The following is an 11,847-nucleotide window of genomic DNA, read 5'->3' as shown; positions in this document are numbered from 1 at the left end:
ACACACACACACACACACACACACACAGGTGTAAAGTAACTACAGTAGGCCTATGTTACTCAAGTACTGTACTTAAGTCAAATTTTGAGGTATTTTTTACTTCACTGGAGTATTTCCAATTTTCAATACTTTTACCTCTACTCCACTATACACCTCAAAGGCAAATATTGTACTTTTACTCGACTACAATTATTTGAAACTTTAATTACTAGTTACATTGTAGATTTTGATTATTATTACAAAACATACATTAACCACTTTAGCCCTATACATTTTGGCCATTTGAAAATAGCCGATCTACAAGCTCACAATGCATTGCATCGTGACGCATTGTGATCTTGTAGATCTGCATCTGCTATTTTCAAAAGATTTTTGTGAAATGGGACATTCTGCATAATGAGAACTTCCTACTTTTGTTTTTTTAAGTTTAAGTTTAATACTCTGCTACTTGTAACAGAGTATTTCTGCATTGCAGTATTGATACTTTTACTTAAAGTAAAACATGTGAGTACTTTTTCCACCACTGACACACACACACACACACACACACACACACACACACACACAGCAGTGTGTCTGGGCAGCAGGGATCAGGTGCTCTCGCGCCGCGCCGTCGGAAAGGCCCCAGAACACAATCGGGTCTCTCTTTCAATGGATGGGAGAATTTGGAGCCTGGCGTCAGTGAGTCTGCCTCTCTCTCCCTGTCCCTCCCCGCCCTCTCTCTCCCCCAGTTCCCCGTGCAGCTGGACGCACACAATCAAGCTATCAACAATCGCCATGCATAATTAGCAGCGCTCTCTCTCTCTCTCTCCTCTTCTCCTTCTCTCTCTCTCTCCTCTTCTCCTTCTCTCTCTCTCCCTCCCTCCTCTTCTCCTTCTCTCTCTCCCCTCCTCTTCTCCTTCTCTCTCCCCCCCCTCTCTCTCTCTCTCTCTCTCTCTCTCTCTCTCTCTCTCTCTCTCTCTCTCTCTCTCTCTCAGCGTTGCCAGGTTTTGGGAGAGAAACAAGCAACCAAAAGCAAGCCCAAAAGAAGCAACTTAGGCCACATGAGCACTTTCAACCTATATGCATGCATCGGCTATTTGAAAATAGAATAAAAATAAAACGTGGAATATTGTTTTGAAACATTCTAACAACACAAATGCTCCCTGGCACAAAAAGATTTCATGAAAATATTTGAGATGCACTGGTTTAAAAAAAAAAAAAAATTGGAAGCAAGTCTAAATAAGAAACTACACTTTAGAAACAAGCCAAAAAAACTACAACCCACAACCACCAATTAGTACAAACAACTTTACAGAAAAAGAAGCCCAAAGTCGCTTATAATAAGCCAACATGGCAACACTGCTCTCTGTCCCTCAAGCAGCCTCCTCTCTCCACCCTTAACCCTTAACGCCTCCTTAGTCTTTGCCTGCTTTCCCCAAAGAAGAAACCTTTCAAGGCAGCTTTCTCTCTTAACCTCGACATCAACAAAGCGTCTCTATTTCCCCTGGTAACAACAGAGGGAAGAGGGTCATCTTGTGTGTGTGTGTGTGAGAGAGAGAGAGAGAGAGAGAGAGAGAGAGAGAGAGAGAGAGAGAGAGAGAGAGAGAGAGAGAGAGAGAGAGAGAGAGAGAGAGAGAGAGAGAGAGAGAGAGAGAGACACACACACGCACGCACGCACGCACGCACGCACGCACGCACACCCACCCACCCACCCACACCCCCAACACCCCCACACACACACACACACACACACACACACACACACACACACACACACACACACACAGGGTAAAAAAACAACAACAACATTGTGTCATGTGTTGCGGACAGTGTTGTATACAGAAGGGTATCTCTTTCTTCCCTAAGTGCCGGCCTATCTTGGCTATCTCGGGGGTAATTAAGTGACAAGGAACAGAGTGAAACTTAATTCTTTGTGTCCCTGGTGCATGTCATCCAGCAGTCCTCCTCTCCCCCCTCTTTTTATTCTGTGTGTGTGCCTCATCAAAGACTCCTCAGTTTTCTCCTTGAGCTCTGAATGCCAACAGATTCCAAGCTTCTGTCCCAAAATGTCCTGAACCGATTCATTTCATAGATTAAAGATGGTTTATGCATTCATTCATGCACTCTTTTTCTTTCTTTCTTTCTTTCTTTCTTTCTTTCTTTCTTTCTTAAATTTGTTGACTTACTCAAATTGTTATTTTTCTTTTATAAATGGCCATAACACCTTTCTTTGAATTAGGCCCGCCTATATATATTTGACTACAAAGCCACTGGGGCTTTTTGTGTTATCCTTTTAGCATAGCCTCTGACTGTACTCCCGGTACTGTCAATAATCATGTTAATAAAGTATTCAATCAATCAATCAATCAATCATAACACGCGCGCACGCACACACACACACACACACACACACACACACACACACACACACACACACACACACACACACACACACACACACACACACACACACACACACACACACACTACAGTGTGTGAAGTCACCAGTTGTAAAGGAGTGTTATAGCAGCCCAGCGGTGCAGTAGCCAAGTGTGCCGTAGGTCAGAAGTGATTATAATACTATAAATGATACGGCTGCTATATCATTTTCATATAATGCTGTGGATTTTCATGTTCAGAATCTTGTCACTGTCCCTATCACATCATCAGATGTCCCTGTCCCTAGGTGTGAACAATTTACCAGTCTGTCTGTCCCTACAGGAACAAACCAAACGGCAGCAAAAAAGGCGTCCTGCACGGCATTCTGGGAAAGAAGCCACAGAAGGCCACCAGAAGGCTGGCCAGTCCAGGGTCTCTTACAAGTCAGGGGGGCAAAACAAGCCGAAATGTTCTGCTCAACGTGACTGTCTGAGCAGAGCAGCTGCTGGCCCACAGGACACAGTTGTTTTATGAGCCTTTATCATCTGTGACTAGAATGGAGCGTATATTCTGCAGCAGCACGACAAGGGTAAATATCTTGGCTTCATGTAAACATTAGATATGGCTGCACAGTTGATTCCAGGTCATTTGCATCAGGATGATTTGACTGTTCACTTGGGTTAGTTATAAAATGTCAGCAAAGCGACAGCCTTGTATTTTACTTTCTTTGTATGCACACAGTCGGAATCCATACATGCAACTGATCATGCAGTGCTGACTTTGATAAATACACATTTTACAAGACATCAGTATGTTTTACAGTAAGCGAACACTGACAGACAAACACAGCTAGACAGAGAAACAGACATACGGGTTAGAAGTGGAGACAAGCAGAAAGATAGGCAGACAGACGCTTCTTTGGCCATGGTAAAACTGGACGGCATCCAACTCCATCTGGTACCTCCATTGACCTTGCTGCTGTGGTCTACGATTGGATTACCATTAATGGAAGCATTGTGGGGCCTGATCCTTCTTCTAAAGTCATTCCACTGTTTTTAAAACTGCAAATAAACACCAGCCGGAGTGTCTATGGACGGCCCAGAGGCAATCTGGCAGCAGTCAGCAGTCTCCAGCTAGACACCTCCATACTGTACAGGCAAGGACCAAACAGTCTCCTCCACATGCACTACTGGCCATATCGTCTCATAGCTGCACCCTGTGCAGTAATGACCAAATTATGACCATGTATGAAAAAGTAATTAATTAAATATGTAATTGATTCCCGTTGTGCAAGTAATGGTTTTCACTTTGTGTTAAATGCACGTTTCATTAATTTGAGCTTTTTTTCTTAAAAAAAACACCTGAGCCCATACTTTGTGTAAGCCCTACAAAGCATGAAACAATAATACCATGTTCCCTAAGTAATATCCCTATAATATCATGGTTATTCAATTCAATTCAATAAAAATATCTTAAGTTATTCACATGCAAATAGTCGGCAGGCATACGATCAACAACAAGGACTGATACATGCAGGCGCGCTGGAAGTCATTTATTCCAAGGGGGGCTGGGCTGGGCGTTTTTTTTTTAAACATTTGTTCGCGTTTTTTTCGACCTTTTTCAGCAAATATTTTATTCCCCAAACTTAAATACATCATTGTTTTAATATATATGTGTGTGTATAGACTTTAAAAATGATATGTATTTTTTTAATTTACAAAAAAAACATATTATTTTTTTTGCTTCCCACCATCAGGGGGGCTGCAGGCCCCATAGCCCCCCCCTCCCGCGCCACTGGATACATGATTACAGCAGCAAAATAATAAATGGACAGCAAATCAACAACATGGATATACATTTAGTCCAGCCAGGTCGCTACTCGCTACACTAGCAGAACCCCAGAAGTTATACTTGACCATAAAGATAATGGGTCCCAGGCCCATTTCAGTTATCACAGTAGTTAGAGCATGCAGCATATATATTTGTACACTGTTCTATACTGTCTTCATACACATCCACTGTCAAGCTCTCTCCATCATCCTCCATGACTCAGACTCAGGACAGCTTGGACTGAGGTGAATGTGCGCAGATGCTAAAACTCACATAATTTGGGGGTTTTGGGGTATATTGTCATGTTTATGAATGTATATGCTCGTGTTTATAAAATGTGGGTTTGCAACTTTGCACCGAGCTGCGTGTGCCTCTCACTACTACAAGGGTTCCCAAACCCTATCAGGCTGCGACCCCCCAAAATAATCAGATTTGAACTGGGGACTCCCTACCATGACAAGCACTTGGAATTTATAGGCATTACATTTAGTTTGACTCGGTTCCACAGATAAATATTGTGAAATTAGCCGTAAATATTGTGAAATGTGAGCTTGTAAACTACAAGCTCACAATGCCTTGCACTGCAAAGCGTTGTGAGCTTGTAGATCGGCTATTTTCACAATGTTTACCGGTTTATTACATAATATTTGACAATTTGGCATTAAAAAAGTCTTATAAGTCATTAAATGGTAACTTGGTACCATGTATACACTTACTGTATACTGTATTATACCGTATGTTGGTTTCTTTACTGTTGAGTGAGAAAATAATGTACATAATGTTCATGCACATTAAGCTAATCATCTGGGGACCCCCCAAAATAATTTGGGGACCCCCGACCCCCAGTTTGGAATCCACTGCTCTACTGTATGTGTATTAGAGCTGCAATGCAAGGCGAGGCGGTGAGCTATTTACAATAGGTCTCTCAACTGAGTAAGTAAGTAAGTCTAAACTGATATAGAGATCTTCAGAAACGTCACCAATAAGACCAGCACTACTTCACAAGAACAATGTTGGTGTGACTAAGGGATTCGCTTGGTTACGTGTAAAGATTATGAACTACGATGCAAGTTTGACACGTGGCATTTTGTTTCTGGAGCTGGAGCTGTGTTGTAGACTTTTAATTGAGTGCATACCTACATGACTGCAGCCGGAGGGACAGGAGCCTTGTCATTTACTAGATCCCCTGTGCTGGATGGACAACAGTTTGCGCCCAAGATTAGCCGTGGACAGGCACACAGACACATAAGAGCGATCACAACATTTCTGCCTGCCTGGCGGAGATAAACATGAGTTAGGCAAGCAGGTTTATACTAAGTGAATTGTGTATTTTTTCACATGCTTTCAAAAACTTTTTCATTTTACAAATAAATAAAATGAATGATGTGGTCACAGGGAGAAACGGGCAGGTGACCAGGAACGAGCGTGAAGACTACGAGGAACAGGAAAAGAGGGGAAGACAGACGGATCTACATCGAAAGTGCAGAGAGAAAAAAGGCAGCAAGACAGTGGGACATGACACAGAGAGTAGAAAAAGATGCTCAGAGAGAGGGGAAGAAAGAGAGGGATTGACAGAGAGGAAAGACATGGGGGTGAGGAGGCTGACATTGCGGCTGCTGCTGCAGGGGTTCAGCTGGTCAGAACTCTGACAGACACAAAGACGGAGGCCATTAGGTCCCTGGTGGGTATCTGTGCACCTGTGTGTGTGTGTGTGCGTGTGCGTGTGCGTGTGTGTGTGTGTGTGTTGTGTTTCTAGGTCAAGAGGGTCCCTGAGAACTAAGAAGGACCACAGCAGTGACTTTCTCCCTCTCTCTCATCCCCCGCAGTTTTTTTCTACTCCTTCCCACCTCCCTCCATCCTGCGGCACTTTGGTTTCACGCTTTTGCACATTTTACTGTACAGAAAATGGAGAGAGTTAAGAGAGAGATTCACAGGCTGGCATTATGTGCAATAAAACATATTATTACACACACACACACACACACTTAAACGCCCCCCCCCCCCCCCCACACACACACACACACACACTTTTCTAATCTGGGTCAGTGAGTGAGGGCCCTCTTGGTCACCCCTGGCAAAGGGGGAGTGGGTGCAGAGAGGTCTGCGCTCCCAGTGACCTGATTAATGGTCTCTTTGCACGGACTACTGGTTCACTCAGCCAATCAAACTCCAAACACACCCTATACCGTCTGGCTGATGGTTTTGTATCTGTGTGTGCCTGCCTGGTATATCTGTCTCATAAAGGCTCTGCTGCTTATACAGTACATGCACTTGTATTAGCTCCCTCGTACCATGCAGACATACTTCTCTGCATGTATCTCTACCTCCCATCTTTCTGTGTCTGCACAGTAAAATCCTCAGTGTTAATAACTTCACTCTGAGGGTGTATGTGCGTCTGTCTGTCCTTCCCCGTCCAGATATGACCCCCTCCCCCTGTGAGCTTAATAAGGGTTGTGTGATGACATATGCAGCATCACGGGGTGGACATGAATGACAGAAGCTCTGTGAACATCAGCAGCCATCCAGCTCTGACTGGACAATCTGCCAGCTGGTCAGCTTTACACTGCCGCGCTCGCCTGTCCGCTACGGAGTCGGTTTTAATTGGCAGTTGGCTGTGTGAAATCTCAACAAATGCGTGATGTCACTGTAGGGCTTCAATGGCTCCAGCCCAAGACAGGCTGTGTTAATTTTTTTATGGCATGGCAACCTGGGGACAAGCCGTATAGAAGAGGGTTTCTGTGTTTGCATGTGTGTCTGTCGACGGCTAATCTTGCATTCTAGGACCAATCAGCGCCAAATGTATTGTGTGCACTGCCACTACTGTAGGCCAAGGAAGTAAATCAAATCAAACCATATATTTTTCACATATTGCAAAAAAATCAGTCTTCGCAGCTCAAGTCCTAAATAGAGCATTAGTTTCTCTTAGTCATCCATCCCTGCACAATGCTTTGCTAGTTTCACCAGAACAAGGTCTGTGGCCATTTTTGGGCCTCTTAGCCCAGAGTTGAAGAATACATCAGGTATTGGTATCATGGTGCTTTGTCATTCATCAGATCCTGTCATTGCTAGCATCATGTATTAAGAACAATAATAATGCTAAAATACAGCTGCAAGCAGCTTTGTCTCTGGGAATGAAGGCTAAAATAAAGAAGTGATGACTCATTCCCTAACAGAGTAACATTACCAGGAAATGCCTATATTTGTTTGGCCATGTCTGCTCTATGTATTGTACTATGGACATTTCCTGCAAGCATTCTCTTGCTACACTGTAATTTACTGAAAATATCCTCTCACCACTAAGTTAGGAGTCTCGCTGTCGCAGAGGGTCAACGACGCCACTCAAGATTCCTAAAAATGTTCCTTCCTACAGTATGTTCCTCCCAGAATGGCCAAAAGAGGACTACAGTATGGCCAAAGAAGCCCTGTTCTCACAAACTGGAAGCACTTACTGTCACACGGTCATTAGTCCTGACACAGAAGTATGCTCAATGTTATGTCATTTCTTGGATTGGCCCATGGTCAACAGACAGATTGGATTATTGTGGACTTTTAATTGAGCTCAAAGAGGAAATCTAATTTACGCGTTAGCAAAGTTAAAGAATACATACACACAAACAAGACAGAGACACTTAATAAATAATGAAAGGCGTGGCAGCTTATTGGAGGTGTCATGCATTAGGATCCCTCACTGTGTAATTGCGATCGAGGACAGCAGCACATACTTGAGTCAAATCAGTCACACAAAAATACTTTCCACAATAACTATTAAATGAGAACTAAATACAACTATTTACAGTAGAAAATTCTCATATCGAACATAATATATACAATTAAACCACTTTCTGTGGACAAATTAGTCCATATCTTGAACTCCTCCAATCTACTATGTCTCTTTGTACTGGCTGTACTGTACTGTACTATACTAGCCATACACTGAGTGACAGAAAGTTTAGATAATATACAATTCCATTTAGTACAGACAGTTGTCTGTGACTGATATCACGCTGGCTGGAATAAAAATAATAAAATAACCTAGATTCTGAGCAGAAATTGTAAGAAACTGAGCTTCTTTAAAAAGGACTTTAAGTAGGAAGAGATCGATATGTGATTATTATACCCCAGAAAAAAACTGCTTGGACAGAAAAAAAGTGACGTTGATGGGTGAGAGGGGAGGGGGACAGCCAGAGGGGGTAGACAGATAGCAGGTCAGGCAGATGGCCTAAACACAGTGAGCTGAGATAAAGACGAGGGCTTCAAACAACACAGATAAGCTTCACCGTGAAGGACGATGCTCGGCTCCTTTGAAAATGTCTCACAACAACGAGATAGGCGCTGAAGAAGCACAGGCCAAAGGACACTGAAAGAATAACGACCCAGATCATCGTGCAATTGTATTCACTAGACGGCTCAAATCACATTACGTTTGTTTAAGTGGCACCCCTGAGGGCCTGTTTATCTGTCACTCTGGGTCTGTGATAAAGACGTGTGCAAAATGTCTTTTAGGTGTGGTGTCACCTTTGTCTAATGGGGATTAATTCCATCAACGGTGGTGTTTTGTAATTGAATGGGTGTCGGCCTAATGTGATAGACATTGTGTGACACTGTTGGTCATCAAATTAAGCGGTGTGCATCTGTGTTTGTGTGTGTGTAGCGTATCCACCTTACAACGGTCCTATAATGACTGTTTAACAACCCCAGTAGTGCTCACCTGTGTCAACGTGTTGAATGACTGAGGGAGTTAATTATTGTCTCCCAGACGTCTGTTAGGCCTCAGAGAGAAAGAGTGAGAGATTCACACTGCAATGAACAGACAGAAGAGTAGATAAAAGATGGAGAGATAATGAGCAGAGTGAAGGGCCGGTCTCACCCAAAGGCGACAACTATTATTTCTGCACTTTTGGCATATTTTCCCAACCAAGACAAATTTAGATGAATTCGAGATTAATCCATGTTTGATTAATATAGGACTTAACACAAAAGTTTAATTAAAGTTCTGTTCTAAATGCCACAGCGAAACGCATTAGTGTCAGCTGCAGTTGCTCAATCTAACATAATAGATGATGCTCATAAATGCATTATCGGGCTCTACTTGTTTTTGCTATTCTTGCCAGATGTATGTACGCCCTCTTGTAAAGGAGCAGATGATTCCACCCTCCCTGACCAACAACAACAGTCCAATGTTAGGCTAACCTCCTGGTGACTTTACCGCAGCATCTGGCAAACGTTAGGCTTCACCTGGACCCACCGTTTACGCTGTAATCCGAGCTGCACTATTACAGATGCTGCCTCAGAAGGTACTGCTTGGAGTGTGTGTGTGTGTGTGTGTGGGTGGGTGGGTGTGTATAGGTGTGTGCATGCACTGTGCATGCATGTGTGTACGTGGGCGTGCGTGTGCTCATTTATGCATGCTTGCATCTGTGCCTTCTCCTGGTTCAGCTCTGCTCACGGGGGCCTAAAACACAATTGCTCGGTTTCAGGATGGGAACCCAGGAAGCCGGTGTGCGCACAGCAGGGGTGCCCTTTTCACATTGCGCACAATAATGGCCCAGCCCCAGAGAATATGATGCGTGGCTTGCTTTGTGAATGCACAGCAGTGACAGTGTGCTGCACACGTGGTGGAGCCGGGGGTCTGTGTGTCCTTTTGTTAGCACTAACTGCGATGTGGGTAAAAAAAAAAGAAGAAGAAAAGAAAAACAGACAAGACACACAAAACAATAATACCACACTCCCTGCACAGCTGCCATATCTTCTGAGAAGCTATTTCCTGTAAAAATTCTGACACGGGAATAATGATGGCTTTGATTGGACCCCAGTAAAACGAGAGGCACTTCCTGTCCCTTTGTATTGGCTTCATTGTGAGGCGACGGGGTGGGAGAGCGGTTGTGGTGTGTGTGTGTTGGGGGGGGGGGGGCAGGAGTTGAGGGAAACAGCTGCTGGAGATGCCACAGTCAGTAACATCCATGTGACCCCCCCGCCCGTACAACATACATGTCGTATATATTTCTCTGGCAGTCTGGCATTTTCAAGGTTTGGGTTCAACCTGATTTTCCAAGTGCTGACCTAGTTTACCAGCTTCTTAACTACCGGTTCCAGCAAAGATGACCGAGACATCACATCATATCTAAGCCTAAATTGTACTTCGTACGACTGTGTCGCTCATCAAAAACAGTCATTTTCAAGTGAAAAACACATTGAAAATCTTTTTTTTAAATATATTATGCAAAACGTTCTCTCAACAAAGATTAGTTAAGACTATACAAGGTTGACGCGTGACCCTGTGGGGTTTACTGTCAACGTCAGGATAAAAGTTACTCTATGAGATCGGATTTCAGACATACCCCTTAGAAGTTGTAACATGAGACCCTTAAATCAATCACCAGAGCCTGACTGGTCAGATCTATGATGGTAAATGGTATACACAGTGAATGCCTTGAGCTGAATAGGCCATACCTTTCTGTTTCGAGGTGGTTTTAAGTGCATTAGGAAACAATGCTGATATGTGTCAGGAAAGTTCATGGAAGAGAATGACTTTGAAATACCCGTGATAGTCTAAACTTTCTGACACAGATTGCATTGTCCTACGTCGTCCTATGTGGCTGGAGCACGTAGTTCCACATTTCATCTGACCCATATCTGGATTAACCCTAGCTATCAGACCCCCAAGGTCAGTAGAAACACCAGCAGGCCTGTTGCGCTGGAGGACACTGGACTTTGGCTGCACCTGCATTGGAAGGGCAGAGGAGGAACCAAGCTTAAAGAGCAGCTCTGCAATTTCCTTTCCCCCCTCCTCTATCCTCATCTGCCCCTAAACCAAATATGTAAGACTTAAGGAGAAAAGCAAAACAAAACCCATAACACGTCATGAAGGTCTGAAGGTTAGGCCCTGTTATCGTGCTTGTTTTGTCTTTGCACATTTCTAAAATAAGCTGTTTTCATCTTCAGATAGAAAAGTATGCAGTTCTGGAGTAAAGTACAGGTGAACATTGGTTTGGGTATCACCCACACTTTCTATCTAAAAAGTGAGTGTTTCCATTAGCGTTTTGCAGAGATCACAAGCTGTTCTGTTTCCTGCGAGAGCGGCTGCTTCACCACAGATGCTAAAATGCTGCTGTTGCTCTGCACACTGGAAACTGATGAGCACAACACACAAACGCGTCCAAACACACAAATATCAGCCACACATATGTCAAGAACACACACAGAGAAATGTAACAACACATAAATAGACACATGTTTCCTATGTGGTTGTTTTAAAACTTAAAATAATGTTCAAAAGATAATACAAATAAATAAATACAAACAACCGACAGAAAACTTGAACACCCTTTCGATCTTGTGCATGAAGTTGTTACTTGTGATCCAGACGGATAGAACCATTCCATCCCTGGCAGCCAAACTGTGATTTTGAAGCTGCAGTCCCCGGGGAACCCTTCTCCTCCAGCACCACCCCGCTCCTCCCTTCTTTTACACTTCTTTGATGGTTTGTTCCCTTCTCACCTGGTTTTGGCAGCCTGTGTCTGTCTGTTCTCTATCTCTCTCGTGTTTTTGTTCATGTCTTTCTTCTTCCCCCCCTCCCCCCTCAGCGGTGCCCGTCTCTGAGGAGGACTGATGTGAGCTCCAGATGTTGAAGTAGACTGAATGGAGACAGAGAGGCCA

The sequence above is a fragment of the Gymnoscopelus microlampas genome (assembly GCF_963454915.1).
Source record: "Gymnoscopelus microlampas genome assembly, chromosome: 20".
NCBI lineage: Eukaryota > Metazoa > Chordata > Actinopteri > Myctophiformes > Myctophidae > Gymnoscopelus > Gymnoscopelus microlampas.
This window is presented reverse-complemented; position numbering follows the sequence as displayed.